The sequence below is a fragment of the Panthera leo genome, chromosome D4 (genome assembly GCF_018350215.1).
Source record: "Panthera leo isolate Ple1 chromosome D4, P.leo_Ple1_pat1.1, whole genome shotgun sequence".
Taxonomy (NCBI): domain Eukaryota; kingdom Metazoa; phylum Chordata; class Mammalia; order Carnivora; family Felidae; genus Panthera; species Panthera leo.
Window position 1 is genome coordinate 49,930,600 of NC_056691.1, and position 11,564 is coordinate 49,942,163.

At 40.0% G+C, this 11,564-nt stretch overlaps 1 long non-coding RNA gene across 1 annotated transcript; it reads right to left on the minus strand.

Moving 5' to 3' along the window:
- Positions 1 to 388: 388 nt before the first annotated feature.
- LOC122204807 lies at positions 389 to 9,212 on the minus strand. The gene is made up of 4 exons (XR_006195789.1): positions 8,793 to 9,212; positions 8,148 to 8,227; positions 3,791 to 3,851; positions 389 to 1,201 (listed from the first exon to the last, which is right to left on the minus strand). It is a non-coding gene; the product is annotated as an uncharacterized LOC122204807 (long non-coding RNA).
- Between the last annotated feature and the right edge of the window lie 2,352 nt (positions 9,213 to 11,564).

Consider the following 11,564-nt stretch of genomic DNA (forward strand, 5'->3'; position numbering starts at 1 on the left):
TGATGAATTCCCAAGGGAAACTGAAGTAGCATGTACTGAAACATTTCGGTGTTTCAAGAGTTTCTATCAGCAAGTTCTGCTAGAAAAGTAAAGCAACCACTAGAGTAAAAGTCAATAAATTAGGCTAGATCAAATAAAATAGTCACAAATAAAGGTAAAAGAAATTCAGGAAAAAAAAATAGCAAGTTTGACAGGCAATATTAAAAGATTATCCCCATTAGTAGGAAAAAGTCTCAGACCCTGCAGACAATTCTGCAATGGGATGAAAAGACAATTCTCCAAAGAAGGACTATAAATGGCAAATAAATATAAAGCTGCTCAATTTCACTGCAAAGCCAAAGAGCTGTGACTTAAAACCACAAGGCAATGTCATTTTTTAAAAGTCAGGTTTATTGACGTATAATTTATGTACAGCAAAATTCACCCTTTTCAAGTGTATAGTTCAGTGAGTCTTGACAAATACATATAGTCATGAAAACACCAGCAAAATCGAGATACGGAACATTTCCATTACCCCCAAGAAATTCCCTCCGATCTCTCTCCTGTCACGATCCTTCTCACACCCAAACCCTGATCCAACATTTTTCCCCCAATAGCTTTTCCTTCTCCAGGATATCACATAAATAGAACCATACAGTAAGCAGACTTTTGAATCGGGCTCAACGTCTTTTTCAGTCTACCACATTAGTAAAGATGTAAAAGGTAGTAATAATGTTGCTGAGTGCTCCGACCCAGCTAGTGTGTGTATTAACTACTGTGACCTCTCTTGGGTTCACACTGGCAATATGTACCAAGATCCTAAAAATATCAATACACTTTGATCACTAGTTCCATTTCTTTCTTACTTGCGTAAAGCTGCTTCCAGTGTTAAGACACCCCCAGACAAATGTCCAGATTCATTTTACAACTTGATTCTATAGAAGAGACAATTCCATCCCATGCATCAGGAATTGCTCTTTTGTTGGCCTTTCTCCACATAGAGTAGGGCCTTCACAGAAACTCACCAGAAAGCACAATAGCTTCTAGGTCAATGGAAACGTTACAGAAAACTTTGGAGGCAGAAAAACAAAGATTTTTGCCAACAAAGAGGAGTTTGCTCATTATCTTCCCTTCTTTATTTTTATCTTGTCCTTTGCACCATCCACCAGGAGCTCTTAAAGTGCACACACAGCATATAAATTCTAGCCTTCCCAGGGATCTTCTGAAAGAGGAAAATAAGGGAAGAAAATTTTCTCTTAGATAAAACTGCCCTTGTTTTGCTTTAGAAACATCAGTCATTAGCTGAGCGGTGTCACTTGGCTGTATCGCTGTCCTGAGCAGCAGAAAGTGACCACACAAGTTCAGTGAAGACAGATACCAGACATCCCCTCTTATTATCAACCATCCCAAAGAGATGAAGAGAAACTCATGTCAAGAAAAGGGGAGGCACAATGCACACCTTTATTCAGGTAGGAATTAAGTCCATGTGATTGTTTTCGGCAGGAAATGGAACAGCTCTCTCCTTTTCTTTTAATTTTTTTTTAAACACTTATTTTTGAGAGAGACAGAGACAGAGTGTGAGCTGGGAAGGAGCAGAGAGGGGGGAGACACAGAATCCAAAGCAGGCTCCAGGCTCTGAGCTGTCAGCACTGAGCCCGACGTGGGGCTCGAACTATTGGACCTCGAGATCATGACCTGAGCCGAACACAGCCGCTTAACCAACTGAGCCACCCAGGCACCTTCTCCTTTTCAATATGCATGTTCAACATACATAACCTTCAGGATTTCTGAACTTTCCTTCAAAAATCCCAGTTATTCCAGCAAGTATGTCCAAACACACAGCTTCTGCTACCACTTTGGCCCCACTTTTAGGGAAACACTGCTGTCTAATTTAGAACCTAGCTCCCTCTCATCTTCACATTTTTCTCACAAGCATAGTTCACAGGAGGTTTACTTATATTTTTTTTAATTTTTTTTTTTAACGTTTATTTATTTTTGAGACAGAGAGAGACAGAGCATGAACAGGGGAGGGGCAGAGAGAGAGGGAGACACAGAATCTGAAACAGGCTCCAGGCTCTGAGCTGTCAGCACAGAGCCCGATGCGGGGCTCGAACTCACAGACGGTGAGATCATGACCTGAGCCGAAGTCGGACGCTTAACCGGCCAAGCCACCCAGGCGTCCCGGAGGTTTACTTATAAACAAGTATGGACAATCAAGTAGACTGACACAGCCAATGACATCCCTCCAAGTGGCCGAGCTCAGCAAAGCTCTGACCCATCATCTATAGTCATCTCTTCCTCCTAATGGGAGCACAGGAGGTAGAAAATATAATACACACTGGGAAACACTAGTCACAAGAGAGGATGTGAAGTATCTGTTCTTAAAGATGTGAAGCCTATAAATGAGGACCATCCATCTTGGATTGCTTTGATGCTTTGCTGTTTTAACCATGGGGCTGATTTTGAGAGTTTGCTCACTCCTATGATTGTACAAAAGGTAACTTGGGTTACTCTGAAGAAGTTGTTCTAAATAACCAACTAGACAATGTGTCACATTAATGTGATGGGATTATTCAATCCTAGAAACAGTTGCCCATGTACAATAGGAAGCCTATGAGGTGAAAAACATCGCATCCATTCGTGAATCTCTTTTCCCTAAGGCCCCACTGGACCTTCTGGATGAATATGTCCCAATTCACTTAAACTCAGCCAACCTACCTTGGCCCAGACCAGAACCCATAAATCCACCTATAATTTATTAAAGACTTTCATGGCACTCCATTCAACCAGTTCACACAGAATGCTCTGTTAAAAAATGGTCCCGTCACTAGAAATGAGAAAATACAAGTCAGGGCCACAATAGGTTTAGAGTGACCGCATTTAAATGTTTATGGACTGGAATTCCAAGTATGTCTTGTCTTGATGGTGACAGGACAAGCCTCTCTGCATTTAGCTAAAACTGATGGAGTGTATGTCCATGAACATTTCCTAAAGGAAGGCTGAACAGAATTTCATCCACAACTCTCCCTTCATTCAAAGAGCCCTTAACTTCTAGAGTAAAATTAAAAGCAAAAAACACTCAGATTTTCTGTATAATTACAGTACCACCTTTTTTTTTTTTTTAATCTTGAGTCCTTTTAGAAAGAAATGTTTCATGAGTACACCATTTGGAAACAACCCTCCTGTTCTATGTGTAGTATATTTTTACCCAGGGCCAGCAAAAGAGGAAATGATACACAGATCTCTTTAAGAGGAGTAGGAAGGAGGGAAACACTGAGAACACACAATTTTACCACACACAAAAATTCTCATCCAGTACCTCTGGATAACTGGAAAGAGTGTCCAACAAGATGGGGAAAAAGTTTGAGCCTTCACTGAACTTGGTATCTTCTAACCTTCTCAGGGCTGCCAAAGACAGAACGAGGGGGGGGCCCTCAGATGCAGAGTCAACGCACTATATACTAGGCGTTGTGCTGGATGTTATCACTTCCATCGTGGCCACGTGCAAAGGGCTCACAGCTTTGTAGAAAGCAGACTTGGCTACCCATTAGTAACTAGAGAACGCAACAGGACCTAAGGTAAGAGACTCTCAGGATTGGGGAACCAAGTGTGAGAGACCAGGTAGCCAACAGCACAGCTGGCATTGGTCGCTAATTTAGAGCAATCACAGATATTCAGAAGAATTTCCAGTGGCTACAGAAGTTCAAAGGGATGAAATGGAAGCTCAAATTCAAGTAGAGCTTTCAAGGCAGACCATATATGGTCATTAAGGTCTTCTCCCAAGACACCCCCTTAATATACTATTCCTTACCTTGACAGTATTACTGTGGTCCCTTGTAGGACAAAGCCAGAAATTAAAATTTGTCAGCCTCCTGGGGAAGAATCCATATATCACATTAAACAAGCTGAAGAAAATAATGTGTCAAATTGAAATAACACTTTATTTTTTCATAATGAGAAATTAGTACCAAAGGGAATGTATAAAGTCCATCTAATCATTGTTTTCTGACCCTGTACACAGATTTTTATGGATAATCTATTAAAGTGTACCTAAAAACAAGTAAAACCCAGCTCATTTGGTTAAACAAAAAGAGAATTTATTAACTCAAGAGCTCAAAAGGTCTGTGGTAGGGAGTGTTTCAGGTAAGGCCTGATCCAGCAGTTTAAGGCTGTCACCAAAGATTAAGTTTCTTTCCATATATTCACTCTATTTTCCATAATATTGAGACCCTTCTAGGATTACTTCTTCTCATGGTTACAAAGTGGCTGCTTACAGCAATAAGATGTATGCACATTTTTTTTAAATTCAACTTCAGTAAAATAAGGATGGCTTCTTTCTGTCTAACTATCAAAGTTCTTAAACTTCACTTTGATTGGGCCAACTTAGGTAGGTACCTGTCCATTAATTAATTACTATAGCCAGAGGATTGGTTTAGGCCTAGGTCAGTGTCCATAGCCAAGTCAATGGCTGTGACAAAGAGTATGGGCCTATTAAAATAACATTGTTATTTAAAATAGCATTGTTCACAGAGCTAGAACAAACAATCCTAAAATTTGTATGGAACCAGAAAAGACCCAGAACAGCCAAAGCAATCTTGAAAAAGAAAAACAAAGCTGGAGGCATCGCAATCCCAGACTTCAAGGCATATTACAAAGCTGTAATCATCAAGACAGTATGGTATTGGCACAAGAACAGACACTCAGATCAATGGAACACAATAGAGAACCCAGAAATGGACCCACAAATGTATGGCCAACTAATCTTTGACAAAGCAGGAAAGAATATCCAATGGAATAAAGACAGTCTCTTCAGCAAGTGGTGCTGGGTAAACTGGGCAGCAACATGCAGAAAAATGAAGCTGGACCACTTTCTTACACCATACACAAAAATAAACTCAAAATGGATGAAAGACCTAAATGTAAGACAGGAAGCCATCAAATTCTCAGAGGAGAAAGCAGGCAAAAACCTTTTTGACCTCGGCCACAGCAACTGCTTACTCAACGTGTCCTTGGAGGCAAGAGAAACAAAAGCAAAAATGAACTACTGGGACCTCATCAAAATAAAAATCTTCTGCACAGTGAAGGAAACAATTGGCAAAACTGAAAGGCAATTGACAGAATGGTAGAAAATATTTTCAAATGACATATCAGATAAAGGGTTAGTATCTAAAATCCATAAAGAACTTATCAAACTCAACACCCTCAAAAATGGTAATCCAGTGAAGAAATGGGCACAAGACATGAATAGACACTTATCCAAAGAAGACATCCAGATGGCCAACCGACACATGAAAAAATGTTCAATATCACTCATCATCAGGCAAATACAAATCAAAACCGCAATGAGATACCACCTTACACCTGTCAGAATGGCTAAAATTAACAACCCAGGCAACGACAGATGTTGGCGAGGATGCAGAGAAAGAGGAACACTTTTGTCATGCTGGTGGGAATGCCAACTGGTGCAGCCAGTCTGGAAAACAGTGTGGAGGTTCCTCAAAAAATTAAAAATTGAACTACCCTATGACCAAGCAATTACACTACTAGGTATTTACCCAAGAGATACTGGTGTGCTGTTTCGAAGGGACACATGCACCCCAATGTTGATAGCAATGCTATGGACAATAGCCAAAGTATGGAAAGAGCCCAAATGTCCATCAACGGATGAATGGATAAAGAATATGTGGTATATGTATACAATGGAGCATTACTCAGCAATCAGAAAGAATGAAATCTTGCCATTTGCAACTACGTGGATGGAACTGGAGGGTATTATGCTACATGAAATTAGTCAGTCAGAGAAAGACAAATACCATATGACTTCACTCATATGAGGAATTTAAGATACTAAACAGATGAACATAAAGAAAGGGAAGCAAAAATAATACAAAAACAGGGAGGGGGCAAAACATAAGAGACTCTTAAATATAGAGAACAAACAGACGGTTACTGGAGGGGTTGTGGGAGGAGGGATGGGCTAAATATGTAAGGAGCATTAAGGAATCTACTCCTGAAATCATATGCTAACTAACTTGGATGTAAATTAAACAATTAATTAATTAAATGTTTAAAAAAGCATATGGGTTCCTGAGAATTGGTTTATGGTTCACCTCTGGAGTTTAGGGAGGTCAATACCCCCCAAACTGTGACACAATGCTGTACAGTGTAAATGGGATGGGATGGATGCTGGGAGAGGAGGCAACTAATTGGATCTACTCTGAGAAACCATAACATAATCAGAGGATTGCTTTGTGAACATGGAATTGGAATGAAGAAAACCAGATACACAAGTGCTTAATGGTATCAAGGTAGATAGCACGATTTACCCAACTTTCTACATGGATTTCCTTGCCAAGCATTCTAGAAAATCTCCTACCTTCTGAGTCTATCAACATACCTTAAGAATGAATGGAACAAAGAGACAAATACTGTATGACTCCAGTGACATGAGGTACCTAGAGTAAGCACAATCACAGAGACAGAAAGAACAGTGGCTGTCAGGGGCGGATAAAAGGGAATGGGGAGCTATTCTTTAATGGGTATAGAGTTTCAGTTTGCAAGATGAAAATAATTCTGGAGACAGATGGTGGTGATGGTTGCACAACAGTATGAATGTATCTAGTACCACTGAACCACACACTCAAAAATGGGAAAGATGTAAACTTGATGTTGCCTGTATTTTACACAATTTTTTTAAAAAAAGGAATAAATGGATCTACCAGATGAGTTATGAGTATATCTTGCAGGCCTTGGGGTTGAATCTAAGCATCTCCACTCTAAAGTGTTATAAGCTTGTTTTTAAGTCAAATTATAAAAAAAAAAAAGTATGAAGTATTTTTCTGTTGCAAAAGAGACAGGGTCAAACACCACAATGACACACAATGATGAAAGTATCAACATTTGGGCTCAAGGAACATGTTGGAGGCAGTCCCCTAGTCTCTGGCCATCCCAAGATTTAAGGTAGGTGTGTCCCGCTTAAACCGGCACAGCTGGAGACCATTTAAGTCGTGTTCTAGGATAAAGACCTCCCCAGTGCTCTGCCACCCCATACCACAAGAGCCTTGCCAGTGTGAAAAACCCTGTACACTCAGAGGCCATCTTCTGCGAAGTTCACATTACGCGCATTGGTGCCAACCAGTACAATCTCTGGCTCTCTCTGCAGGGCCAGCTCGTTACTGGACTACCTGAGAGAAAGTGGCTGGAGGTGTCCACCAGAGAAACTGGCTTGTCTCCCCTCATAATTTTACATCCAGGCGCTTGGAGGAAGCTCCCTGTAGTCCCCAAGTACAGACTGAAAACACTGATTGCATTTCAGAAACAAAATAACAGGACAGAGGAAAACAGATCATTGGTAGCTAAAGCAGCACCTCCAGGCGCCTGGAAAAAGAGCTGGTGGCGTCAGAGCGGGTAAAGGATGAAGGAAGTGTACAGAGTGTGAGTGCCTGATAAGGTTTGTAAGCCAAGCAACCTGAGCGTGAGTAACGGTGCTCTGCGGAGCTCTTTATTACATTTACTTTGATTTCTTTACACCACGCGATTCCTGCATATCTGATCATTGAACTCTACAGCATCCATGCACGTACTCCGCTGATGTGGCCCAACGGCAACCACAGATACTCCCTTCAAAGAATATTTCTAACTGAAGGATACATTTACAATTAAAGAATAACTATTTCTTAAGACTTAGTGATTCCTATAGAATTAAATACCATCCTCTCTAATGGTGGATTAGCATTTCCTAAAGAAAGGAGCAAAGTCTACAGAGAAATGTGAGACATAAGCTAGTGATGAGCTTGTGGTTTAGGTAGGTTTCATAGTGAGTGAGAAGCTTAACACACCTATTCTTAGTGGGGTTATATATTATTATTTGTGACATGGTAATAGTGTTTTGGGCATCTGTTAAGTGCAGGACACTGTGGCAAACTCTGTATACACATGGGCTCCTCTAACCCTTAAAACACTGTAAGGTCAGTATCATTCCCAGTCTACAGACAAAGAAATCAAACTCGAAGTATTTAGTAACTTGTTTGGGATCACATAGTTAAGAAACAGTAGATCTATGGTTCAAACTAAGATCTGTCTGAATTCACCCCCCCCAAAACAAAACAAAACAAAACAAAACAAAACAAAACAAAACTTATACTCGTAATGATCATGGTTAAACAGACCTCTGTCTTCATTGGACCAAAGAAGCTTTGGTGGGCATCCCCAGACTTTGAGTACTTCTCTCAGAGGCACCTAGACGAAGCTGGATGTTAGAAAAACAAAATCTATCATTTAGGCAAAACAGACACCAAAACTTGAAGTTCCATAAAGTTCACTATGAGTGGTGGTAGCCTGTCTCATCAGGAGAGGAAATGGAAATTTTACTCCTGAGTAGTAAGTGAGTTCCCCCGTTTTCAATCTTGCTTGTGAAGCCTACTTCAAAGGACTACTGCTGGCATAGCATCAAGATTAAGCAGGGGTTAGCAGACCCAGGTTCAAATTCAAATTCTATCACTGGATAGCTTGGTCAAGTCACTTAATTCCTGGAGCCTCAGTTTTCTCATCTATAAAATGGGCAGCAGAATAATGTAAAATTATTAGCTTCCTTTGAATGTTAGCTATTTGAATAAGCTTGCCACTGTGCTTTTAATTTTCATTTCTCTAATGACTGATGATGTTAAATATCTTTTCATGTGTTTGTTTGCCACTGTATATCTTCCTTAGCAAATTATCTATTGAAATCTTTTACTCATTTTTAAAAATTGGGTTATTGGTCTTCTTAGTATTAAGTTTTGAGAGTTTTCTAAAAATAAGTTCTGGATACATACCAAGTGGAGGTGAGGATATGGAACTGCTGGAACTCTCCTACATTGCTGGTGGGAATGTAACACATGCAACAACCACTTTGGAAAACTGCTTGGCAGGTTCTGAAAAAATTAAATATACACTTAGAATATGACCCAGCCATTCTAGTCCTAGGTTTTTACCCAAGAAAAGTGAAAACACATACCTAAGCAAAGACTTGTGCCTGAATTTTCATAGCAAGTTTATTGGTAAGAGCTCCAAACCAGAAGCAACATAAATGCCCATGAAGAAGTGAATGGATAAACAAACTGTGGTATATCCATACAATGGAATATTACATGCCTTGAAAAAGAATGAAGCACTGATGCAAGCTACAACATAGGTGAATCTCAAAATAATTATACCAAGTGAAAAAAAACAGACAAGAAGGAGCACATATTATATGATCCCATTTATACACAATTCTGGAAAATGCAAATTAATCTATAGCGACAAAAGCAGATCAGTGATTGGCTGGGAACAGGTAGAGGAGCACAGAGAGGTAGGAGAGAGGGGGAATACAGAGGAGCACAAAGAAACTTTCAAGGATGATGGATATATTCATTATTTTCATCACAGTTATAGTTTTCCTGATAAATAGATATAATATATAACAAATATAATTGTATATAATTTTGTGTATATATGAAAATACATCCATTTGTACATTCTAAATAGGTATAGTTTATTATATGACAATTACACCTCATTAAAGCCTTAAAAATTTACTAGCTCCTAATATTCCCCTTGCCTTGGGAGTTGCCCCTGATACAGACAAGGGTCCTCTAGCAATCATGGACCCTACCTTCCTGGCCAGAGCTCATTCATCTGACACTACAGGTCACTAAAATGAGAAATATGGATGTCAGTGTTCTAGAGAAGTCCATAATTGTCCTTTTCTGAGGGCCCTGGAGTTGCCTGGCTCTGGCTCATCCAAAGACTGGTTATTTTAACTCTTAGATGTCAGGACCCGGGTGTCCTATCAATAAATTCCTTTCATGGGAGCTAGCTGGAGTTGGTTTCTGTTTTCTGCAACCCTGGGGAAGAAAAGAAATTGACACTTAACTCATCGCATTGATATTTCTTATGCTCTCTATCACAAATAGCCACAGTGCTATTGTTTTTATTTTAATTTTTAAGAAATTTTTAATGTTTTATTATTTATTTTTGAGAATGAGAGAAACAGAGCACGAGTGGGGGAGGGGCAGAGAGAGAGGGAAACACAGAATCTGAAGCAGGATCCAGGCTCTAAGCTGTCAGCGCATTGGCCGGTGCAGGGCTCAAACTCACAGACCGCGAGACCATGACCTGAGTTGAAGTCGGACATTTAATGGATGAGCCACCCAGGTGCCCCAACCACAACGCTATTTTAAAAGTAGGGTGTTCAACTGGCTCCATGAGTCATTCATTCATCTCTTCATTTAACAAGCTTTTATTTGATGGCATACTATGTGCCCAGTGCACTGCACCAAACATTTTCACATCTTGTTCAAATTATATAACAGCCTGTATAACGACCTCATCTTTACAGTTGAGAAGCTCAGGTTCAGAGGGGCTCAGTTACTTGCTTAAAGCTGAGAATCCCTAGTAGGCATTAGATCCTACCTGCTAGGATTTGAGCCCAGGCTGTCTAACTTCAGAGGCCATCCTTTTCATTACCTGTGCTCTGTTCCCTGGTTGTAGTAAGCCCTGACATCAACAATGTGCTCCAGTGTCCAGTCACCATGGCTAGTGCCTGTAGGAGCCAGGGGTCCCAATATGCTTCCCTGATACTCTCGTGGCCAACAACAGTGTCAGCTGATGACCGCTCTGGGCCTCGTCCCCTCTGCGAGCCGTAGTGTCCTGGGAACGGATGAATTATCTATTCCAGAAGGCAGGGACAGTCAGGGGATCCTTTTTCCCTGGTGTTGCATTCTGTTACCGAGTAATGAAACTGACTCCTCAGCAACAAATAAGCAGCAAAATCCTGAAAATAAAAATGGTCCTCCAGAACTACAGGGGATGTCCAACGCAAGGCGCCTTTGGCCACAAATCAAAAGATAATGGGGCTAGGATATTCTTCCTGAGAGCCCATGGGAACTTTGCACACTTACGAAAAGCTCAGGTTTGAAGCTGCATTTTTACACCGTTGCCGGAAACACCCCTAATAATTTTGGGCACACAGGTTCAAGTTAAAGCCAGAGACCTCATGATACTTTGTTTTCCTCAGGGAAGGCAGTCTACCAGAGTAAGAGAAGATTTTCATTTTCAATTTTAGAGATTTCAGTATAGTTTAAATGTGCTGCTCTTGAATTTAAAAATACAATAAAAGATGTCTCAATAAAAAAAATAATAAAAGGGGAAAATCCATAGATATTCACATTATATATTCTTCCTTGTCATCACCCTGCAGAAATATGAAAACTGCCCAGAGCTCATGTGCACTGCAAATCATCACAGAGACATTTGTAAGAGCAAAATGGACACGAGCATTCAATAACCTGGTAATGTGAACATAGCTTTTGTTATCATATCAATATGATAAAAAATTATATACACGTTAAACATATTTTCAAACAGTAACTAATAACATAGAGCAATATTTATGATTTGTTAAATGATAAAACTAGAGTACCAAAACAGGTATGTAGTTTGATCCTGATGTGTGTGGTTATGTGCACGCTGTCAGCAAGAAATGTACCAAAATATTAACAGCAGTGATATCTGAGTATGGGTAAAATGCTTTCCTTCTTACTTTTATATAGTATCATTATTAA